Source organism: Atractosteus spatula, chromosome 10, assembly GCF_055471065.1.
Source record: "Atractosteus spatula isolate fAtrSpa1 chromosome 10, fAtrSpa1.hap1, whole genome shotgun sequence".
Classification (NCBI taxonomy): Eukaryota; Metazoa; Chordata; class Actinopteri; order Semionotiformes; family Lepisosteidae; genus Atractosteus; species Atractosteus spatula.
The window spans coordinates 12448707-12458945 of NC_142715.1; the positions used below are offsets into that span (position 1 = coordinate 12448707).

The following is a 10239-nucleotide window of genomic DNA, read 5'->3' on the forward strand; positions in this document are numbered from 1 at the left end:
TGCAGTTTGTGCTAATTATAACCACAACAATACCCCTGTGTCCTGAGCACCACACTGAGCACACGTTAAGCTGGGCTCTGACTTTGCTCAGCACGACTGCTTGTTGCAGTTGAGCTCAGAGCTGGAGATGATCTCCATATTCTACTGCACTAACTAGTCCGAAACTTAGTACACAGTACACACTTTCTAAATGAAGTCAGGTTGTTAAAAAATTTAACCAGCGCCCTGTCACAGAAACGTAACCCGGTCTCTCGCGCGACAAGCGAGGTTACTCAGCACTGTACTAACAAGGAGCGCTTGTCCGCAGCTGAGGGTGAGCTCAGTTTACTGTCAGCAGACATTTCCTCTTTTCCAAAGACGTTTTCGACTTCTCTCAGCTTTTTAAAGACGGTCATAAACGCTCATGAAGTAATTCATGTCAGTTTGAAGTCTGTTTCTGTTGTCTCAGCTCTTGATAAAGAAAAGCCGTGCGTGGGAGACTCCCTCTCTAAAGAAGTTTGCCGTCACCCTGCAAGAGAGAAGAGCCATCAATCACCGAGGCAACCACTGAGACAATTAACATTAAACACGTGAAATGCGAGATGTTGTGATTTTTTCCCACTTAAGGCTTCTATCGTTTCTACTCTAACGAGAAAAAGAGTACTTATTAGAAGTACGATTTGAACAAACGTCTCCAGAGGAAACTGCGACCTGAACGCCTTAGACCACCAGCCATCTTGCCTTTAGTTCTTATAATGAATTATGTATTTTATTTCTTTCTCCTCGTTGATCATGGAATCATGTAACTAGAGAAATTTCTTTTTTCATGAGGAAAACCAGCACAAGCAAATGTAAAGTTTAGAGCAGCGCTCAATAAAAACGATCAGAAACGAAAGCGCTTATTTTGCGGATCAGTATATTCCGATACCGCTGGTTCTGCAGAAGAAATAAGAAAAGCCGGACTCCTAACACTGTGTTGCCATTAAGGCTACTTAGTTAAAAGAAAAATGTATCGTCACCTTTTTGAACGTGATTATTAGAGACCTGTTGAATCTCCACCGGGGTTTCTTGAGAGATCGTTCAGCGAGCCAGTAATAAAAAACTACTTCGCTCAATCTCTGCTGTCACTGTAAACTCGGACGTGATGTTCCACAGATGTGCAGAGTGTGCTTTTCCTCTTGTTGTATTCAAGAGTACTCGCTGTGTGAGCTCCTCACTGCGTTTCCTTTACTTTTCCTGTGATTATCTACGTGGAGTGCGGTGACAAAATAGTCTTGAACATTTTCGGTTTGTGAAAGGAAACACTAAAGAAAATACAAGTGATGAACTTTTAAAATATCAACAGTACAGCTAGAAGAGTGGAAGATAAAATACGATTTATAATGAAATTCACAATACACTTAAGGAAAACATAAACGCCCGAACAGGGACTTGAACCCTGGACCCTCAGATTAAAAGTCTGATGCTCTACCGACTGAGCTATCCGGGCCCTGGAAAACGAACGACACTGTCGGGATCCTCGTAAGTCACATATCTCTTCTTGTGCCGAAGCGCAGTCATACCTGACCCGTCTGGAATGACCACTGACAGACTTTATCCAGAAGCGACGACACCTCACCCAGTAGAATGAGTGAGAAATACAGCATGACATGGGGAGGTAAGGGGCTCCCACAATTAATCTTTCCTCACATTACTGATTTTTTCAATAGCATTTTGACCTTTTTTCACATTCAGATTTTTTCGCATTTAATAAGATCTTTTAATCAACAACATTAAGAACGAAAACAAATGGAAAATTTTTTGGAACAACAATTAAAAAAAAACTTTCAATGCCTTGGTTCTATAAGTGTGCACACCCTTTATAAAGGGAGTTGTAACTATGTTGAAATTTAAAGAGCATTTCTGTAGAGAAAACAAAACATTTTCTCTGCCTTGATGTTAAGCTCAGGGAGCCTGCCTTTTAGAAATTCTATCTCTAAACACCTTGCGCAGCCTCTCGAGAGACTAACAAATATTGTTTTGAGAAATTGGCTCACACACCGGAAGGCACTAACGTTTCTCTTCGTTAGTGTATGTGAATAACTGTTTAACCCAAGATGTTTGTAATTGTGATTTTGTTAAAATTCAATAAATCGTCTATCAGCAGCAAGAAATTACTATGAAAGTAAGATTTTTTTTATATCATAAACTGTAAGACATGAAGAGAGTTTACAGGTCGTATCCTTCGCTTTGTCTCTTAAATTAAGCGTTCAGGATTCAAACCTGTGTTCGGACTGTTGTGTTTCTTGAATTTCTTATAATCATCAAATGTCATTGTTTAGTCCATCAGTTTTTTTCTCAGTTGTACAATGGAATTCACGCAGCTTTCAGCTCAGTGCGGAGTCCAGAGGGAGGACTCGCTCGCTGAATGATCTCTCAAGAAATCCTGGGTGAGATTTAAAAGGTGTCTTCTTCAACAGCCACGACACGTCTGAAGACCTCTGGATTTCCTGAATATAACATAAAATTAGTTCAAATCATTTGGTAGTTAACAGAGCTAAATGCTTTAGAGGTACATTTAAAACAGCAGAGTAACACCATAGCACTTCGAGTGTGCCTGAATTTAATTGTGTAAATCTGGCTCTCTATGAACACGAGCAAAGAGTTCACATTCAACAGAAGATTGCGATGTGAGCACAGTAATATAAAGCACCTAAAGATACCGGGATCTCATACATGCAAAGCATGCCTTCTATCACTGAGCTAAATCCTCAACAGACCTATCAATGGAACTGACTTAGAGATGTGCTGATACTCTCTGAACACAATCCACCACTCACGAAGAATGCCTACAGTTTCCCGCTTTCGCGTTTCCTTTACTACAGAGTAAATTCATAGGAATGAAGAAATAAGGAAGGAAAAATAATCGCATCGAAACTTCCAGAGACTGGGTAAAAATGAATCAGTTATTTTTATATCCAGTCACACGGGCGACAATGATTGATTTATCGACGGGGGAGTGCTTTTTTACCTCCTCACTCGACTACCTTGATTAAACTACGCATAGAACAACAGCAGTACTGATGATTTTCATGGACCGACTTGTTTTGTACAACTCGAGTGATAAAGCCCTGTCTGCAAATATTGTAGAAGAACGAAAAAGGGCGAAACAACGCTCCAACGACAGGAATGGTAACAGGAAGGATCATGTTATTTAATATGTCCTTTGGAGATGCCTTGTCAACGCACACAGGCGTTAGAGCTGGACAAATAATTGATAGTGGTGTTTGTAAACAATCATGGAACATTATTTCTAAACCAGGAAGAAAGGAGCAAACTTAAACTTTAAGAGACAGAAACGACACCTTATCACAGCTAACATTAATTAAAATGACATCACAATAAAAGAGCGGAGCCTTGAGTGAATCAAATTAGTTTTCATTGGACGTCTGTCTCTTCATAACTTTGTAGGTGAGAGGGAGGATTGCGGAAATGTGCCGGTGTTTCTCAGAAGTGCGTTGGTGCTATAGGTGCCTTCTAAATAATTGAGCCGGGTTTGAATCCCGGCAAGTGCATCCCCAAATCTTTTCAAGAAAATCTGTGATCCGGTAACATATCTTTTGAAACTAGCATTCAAGGTAGGATACGTGTTCTTAAACACCAAAACACTCAATAAGGAAAAAGCAGATCTCTGTACACAAGACGGCAGTGCGATCTTAGAATTCCTGTGTTGTTGACGGATTCAGACTCCTTCTCAGAGGTCTTTGCTAGCCAAATAACTTTGCAGCTGAGGAAGAGCACTACGGAAAATACCAAACACAACCAGCGAGCGTGCTCTTAATGCAAGGAGCTGTTTTTTTTTTTCCTCGCAATAATCATTATTAACCAAAAACAGCAGCACAGGTAGGTCGCATTTGTGATTATGTCACTTCTCTGCTTCAGGAGGTCAATAAAAGACTCTGAAAGTAGTAAAGCAAAACTGAACTCAAAATCATATTAGGAATTCTGAGCGATATATCCATACAGGTAATCCAATAAGAATGTTGAAATATTTGAATATCATCTCTCTATATATTTCGCTGCTTTTTACCCGGAGTAAAACTATTGGATTGAAGGAATGCTAACCGCTGGGTTAAAATGTATAGTTGTTATTTGGAGAAATCTGTAAACTCGTGATCTTATATGTTTTAAAAGACAGCACAGGAAAAAACGACAGTGCTGATTATTTTCCGGAGACGGAGCACTGATGACCTATCCGAGCTGATTGATAAAGCCCACCCAGTGGATACTCTAGTAGAACGTCAAAGAACATTCACCATTGTATCCAAAGAAACCACAGGAACAACATCAGGAAGCACAATCAATTCCCCTTTTAAATCTTTCCTGTAAGGTATGCTATGTGAATTCATGAAGTTAATCCTCTGATCTCTTTTGACCACGAACAAAGTATTTCTGATGGAGCGCTATGTTCGAAGATTTAATAAGCTTTACCCCTGCCAATGATTCGGCGTGAAGAATTAAAAGTTTCACAGACAAAAGCAGCTCACCACCACAGCCAATATTAAATGTACTTGCCGGTACACTATCATGTGCACTGCCTCAAAAGTGATCTCGGCAGATGTTGTTCCCTACATAAAGCTGAACATAATTACAAAGATAATTTATGTTGAGAAAACAAAATATTTTTGTATCTTGATGTTAAGCCTGTATTTTAGAAAGTCTATCTCTAAACACCTCCCGCAGCCTAACAAGAAGTGCTTTTACTGATCGTATTGCAGGTCTTAAAGCACTAACATTTGGCAGCGGTGGGATTCGAACCCACGCCCCCAGAGAGACTGGAGCCTAAATCCAGCACCTTAGACCACTCGGCCACGCTACCTTCCTCCATGCCCAACTTCCTCACATTGCTGGCTTGGTAAATGCCGGGGGCTTCAGCTCTTGTCGTCGGATCTAATGATATCATGACGTGGAAGTGACTGCACCTTTATCTTCCGAGATGCTTTCAATACCACAAACACTACTTTCACCGGCACAAACAGCAATAATGAAGGAGGTGGGATTCATCCTTTGTGCTGTTTGTAGGGGCGCAACTCTACGGTGATCTACTGACTTAAAAAGCAAAATTCAAAATCCTCTGCTACTACTGTTGCTTTTTTCATAGTTTCTTCAGATCCTTCATTTGAACGTCGATTTTGAAGGATATTGATGATAATACCACATAAATTGTGGTTTTCTTGTGCTCGCCAATTTTATTCAAATACCAGCCTTTTTTACAGTTCCTTGCGTGTTTCACAAGGTATAATATCCCCCTCGCATCCTCAGCTAACATATTTTAAAATTACAATAAATTATACAGCATGCATGTTTACATTTATATTAAAATTAAAGTAAATATACCAGAACACATACAGTGCTAACCCAATAATTATTGTCAGGTTCTCCAACAAATCTGCGTTGTTATTTTAACATGTTTCAGCTGAGGGTGCAACAGGAGTATAAATGAATTTTCCCGCCAGCCATTCAAAGACCAAATTCCATGAGTGAACATTATTTTCTCAGACGTTGCCGGCATTGGACTTTGCCGGTGGTATTGAATTATGTCCACAACTATTGTAGTAGTTCCTTCTTGAAGTTCGACACGTGCAAAGCACTCGTAATATCATAGGTGTTAAAGTTCGCTGAGTCTATTCGAGTCGTGGTGTGTATCTCTGCCTATCATTGGGAGACGGGTAGCTTTTTTACACTCAGATTCCAATCTTCAATGCTTTGTGTGAGAGCTTACATAACTTTCATTTTCTCACATTTTCTGACGACTGTTCCAAAGGGGCACCCTGTCAATTCTGAATACTTTTCAAAAATCTGCCTGCATGTTTGATTATTGTCACTTCATTTCGAAAAAGTTCAATATTGATCATAACTAAAGAAAATAATGATCACGAACAAAAAAGGGATAAAGATGCCAGTCGATCTTGAATCACTGCTGGGTGACACGGGCTTCTGTTCTGATATGGTTGTACGAGAAACAGGAGGAATCGCCTATCTCCTATAGAACATGAGTTGAATCAGGAATGAGACATTTTGTATACTCGTGCATATGTCAACGCCTGACCTACATCGTAAAACTAACATTAAGTTGTCAGAGACATTCATTTATATACAAACAAGAGACAGACCAAGTAATAATTCTACATTAGTTCAGGTGGGTAAACCTGAACTAACTAACAAACCTATTAATAATTCTACATTAACGTGTCCTACACTGATCAGACTAATTGACATGGTCTGATTCAGAGCCTGTGCAGTTCGTGCTAATTACAACAACGACAGTTCTGAACCCTCATCACCGAACTGAGCACAAGTTCAGCTGTTCTCCAGTTTTGTTAGGCATGGTTTTTCATTGCAGTTCAGAGCTGGAGCTGATCTCCAGACAGTACAGTGTTTTGGGTAAGTTGTCGAAATTCGCATGAGGCTGCAGACAACTTACCCAAAGTGTTTTCTATAGCTTTCAGGTGCAGTTCATTTATATAAAAGAATGTAAGTGGTATAAACGCAACAAGCCAGACGGCAGTAGAACCTATAATTTTCTGACGCGAGGCCTGACGCGCTAGTCATTACGCCACTGACCCTGCTACTGTAGTGCTAAAAAAACACGTTTTCTACATTTATGTCTGTTTAAAAATCACTCTCTAAAAAAGACAAAGGGTTTGTGTGTCGCGCTAAAATTCCGCTTCATTTCGAATGCAAATAAAAACCGTTTTGTTCCAACAAATCTTAAATTTGTCACATCCTTCATACTATACTTCTCTCTTGTATTAGTAAAGCATTTTGGTTTAAACTGAACAATATATGAAAGGTTTCATCTATACACTTACACATAATAAGTATACGAATAAATACTCGGAAGAAGCCGCAGCTCAGGTATTAGAGAGATTTAAATCGGATCGGAGGATTTAGAGTCCAGACTGCAAAAAGACAGCTGACACAAGTCTTTTATAGAACCGTTTTGATTTTCTCTCCTTTGTCCCCGTGGCGTCATTGTTCTGCTCGCAGCCGAGCCCGACACACGTCTGGTTTTTGTCACTGGGCGCACACCCTGCGGTCCATGGGGGTCATAATACACCAGTACAATGACGGAACACTAAACTGTAAACAGGTGCCGTCCTTCGGCTGAGACGTAAAACCGAGGTCCTGACTCTCTGTGATCATTCAGGAGAATATGGCCTCTAAATTCAGCCGTATAATCCAACATTGGCCTCTAAATTCAGCCGTATAATAGAACTCCAACCATTTATGTATAATAAACATATAATCATAGATGTCTAATTGACGTATAACGATATACGTATATTAGAATTTCATTCTAGACCAGTTACGGAGCACATTTACACGTCTAAGGTATGCGTTTGATAGTCGTATATTCTACATCTTTTGCCCACTGGGATGTGCCGATTTTAACTTAGCAAACCAAGATACACATTTTCTAATGCAGCCTTAATTACAAGACAGTTTGTTTCTCGAAAGAGTGTTATGTAAAAAAAGAGAAAAACGAAAATATATGGATGACAATCTTTCAAAGCTGAAGATTTTACTTTTGAAAAATTGACATTTTATTTATGCAGATGCATTCGCTGATTTTAGAACTTTGCTGTACTTCCTGAATCATTTTCAGTGTTAAAAAGTGGGTGTAGATTATTCTTTCACGCAAGGACGCAAGTGTGTACATGTGTTTGATTTTCGTTTCACTGATTCTCATTGAAGATTTGGGAATTAACGACGAAAGAATCAGTTGCCTCGGAAAGCAAAAGGTTTGCTTCTCAACGATATTGAAGACACGCCCATGTAGAGCAGCGTGTGATGATTTGTACTATAAAAGACCAAGTGCTCAAAGTGACGTCTGCGATTACCGTTCAGACTTTTCATCTCGGGCGCACTTTTAGAAAGCAAAGATAGAGCAGTTTTGTTGAATCACTCTGCAGCCGCTGTCAGCAGAGTGGCGCAGCGGACGCGTGCTGGGCCCATAACCCAGAGGTCGATGGATCGAAACCATCCTCTGCTATGTACATTTTATGCACGATTGATAAGCACACCATCAGTTTAATGAAGTGCATTAAAACTGATTTTTTCTCTCGTGCGTATGCAAGCTTCACACTTACGGTACTCTTTCATCTTTACCAATAGCAGATGCCCAAATGTATCTTTGGTTGTTCTGCGATCTTTCATAGTTTCCTCAATTCCTTCAAATGAACATCCATATCAAAGCAATTATGTACATATATATATTACAATTAAGGTACATATTAAAAATATCAACGCACATTTGTATAATGCTCATTTAATAATGATTGTCAGGGATTGTCAAGTTCTCCAACAAATCTGTGTTCTAATTTTAAAATATTTTTGCTAAGGATACAACGGGTGTATAAATGAATTCTCCCAACAGCAGTTAAAGAAAAATTCCACACGTGAAGATGGTTTTCTTGGACATTGACTTAGGTACTTAATTGTTTACTTGTTGTAGTTTCACACGAGTAAAACACGAAGATTTCCTGCAACATTCAAGAGGGTTTGCAAAGAAATCCCTTCAATTTTTACCAGAGATTATGTTTACATCATCACAATCTGAAGCGCGTCCCTGAGTGCGTTTGACCCACCAGCCTTTTGTATAACAGCTGCACAGGGACACATTCCTGTTGCTTTTCACAACTCACATGTTTGTAGTTAAAGAAAATAAAATACTGTCATTTTCCTGCCAGCTGGCAGTATTTCTTCTGCACTGACCAAGAGTAACCAAGAACTTCATTTAATCTTTCGCAGGCTGTAATCTACAGAAAAGGGAGTGAATACATGTACAGTATTAAGCTAAATCAAGCCGACGGAGATGCACTGCTGTTGTTTTTCTCCACTTTTCGTTAAAAGGAGAAAAAATCACTGGCATTTTTTTGCAGCATTTCTTCTGTCCTGATAAGCAAGATTTGTATTTTATCTTTCAGAAGTTGTATGAATTTCTTGAAGTTCAGAAACAACTTGTTACAGAAAAGAAATGAACACTTGCTTCAAAGTAAATCAAGACGTATGTCTCTCTTGCTGTGTGTGCTCTTATCTGTCCATCTCTCTCTCCTCTTCTCTCACTCTGGCAGTCTGTGCAGAGTATCTGAAGGGGATGTAACACCACTTGGCAAAGAAGAAAAATTCTCAGAGGCAGAATAAAAAATCATTATTCTCTTCTCAGTCAGATTCACAGCTTAGACTCACACTCAGACTGAAGCTCAACTCCATAGTGATCTATATCCTGAAAAACCTAAACCAGAGGGCATTCAGGCAATCAGTGCTGCTACATAAATAATATCAGACAGAACAGCCTGGACTCAGGTCACATCTCCCCCTTTTCTCCTTCCTCACAGCCGCTTAGAGACATAAAAGAGCTCCTGGTTCTCCTCTCTGTGAACTGGGCTCAGGGGTCACTGATCTGGCAGTTGTGGGCTCTGTTCCAGGTCGGAAGCAAGAAGGTTCTATTAACCCTTTCCAGGTCTTCCAGCCCTTCAGTATTACTTTCTTTACTGTATATCAGGCTCCAAACATGTTTTTTAAGTGTTTTATAACACAAGTGAGTGTGGAATTATCTTTGTATTTATGTAATAAACACCAGTATGGACACTCTGATCAGTATATTGATTATTAGTAGCCAAAGGCCGATGGTCGTGACTAAAATAGTGACCAGTTGACCAGTCTGTAGCTCTGAGCAGTGGGACTCAGATCACACAGAAGAAGACCTGTCTGTGTGTGATTCTACACCAGCCCTGGGATTCAGCTGCTCTCACAAGTGTCTCACAGACAGTCTTATAAATGTACAATTAGATGAAGTCTTGTAACAGTTATACAGTTAATTTAAATCATCAGACTACCTATAGAGCTGAGAGCTGGGTTGAAATAAAACCAGGATACACGTTTTAACCTCCAGGAACATAAGTCTAATCCTCCTGGCTTCTATACTCTGATGATTCGTGTAAAACCCTTGAAAGCGCTTATTTCAGGGACTCGTGCTCGTTCTCTATTGCTCCACACGGGTACACTTTGTAACACATTAATCTGTGAAGTAAACGCTTTTCTTTTTGCAACATTTCGAGTACCTCTGGCATTCATGAAAAAGACACTCAAAAGCAGCAGAGACGCGCTCTGCTCTGTCAGAATAAGCGCTGTGACGTCACAGACACCAGCCAGAGCGCCGGGATCAGAGAGAGAGACCGCGGGAGGCGCACGGAGCGCACAGAGATGAGCTATTGA

The 10239-nt window shown here is 40.0% G+C and overlaps 2 non-coding genes across 2 annotated transcripts; both read right to left on the minus strand.

Moving 5' to 3' along the window:
• Positions 1-1395: 1395 nt before the first annotated feature.
• Positions 1396-1468, minus strand: trnak-uuu (transfer RNA lysine (anticodon UUU)). Its single transcript has one exon. It is a non-coding gene; the product is annotated as a tRNA-Lys (tRNA).
• Positions 1469-4755: 3287 nt separating this feature from the next.
• trnal-uag (transfer RNA leucine (anticodon UAG)) lies at positions 4756-4837 on the minus strand. The gene has a single exon. It is a non-coding gene; the product is annotated as a tRNA-Leu (tRNA).
• Between the last annotated feature and the right edge of the window lie 5402 nt (positions 4838-10239).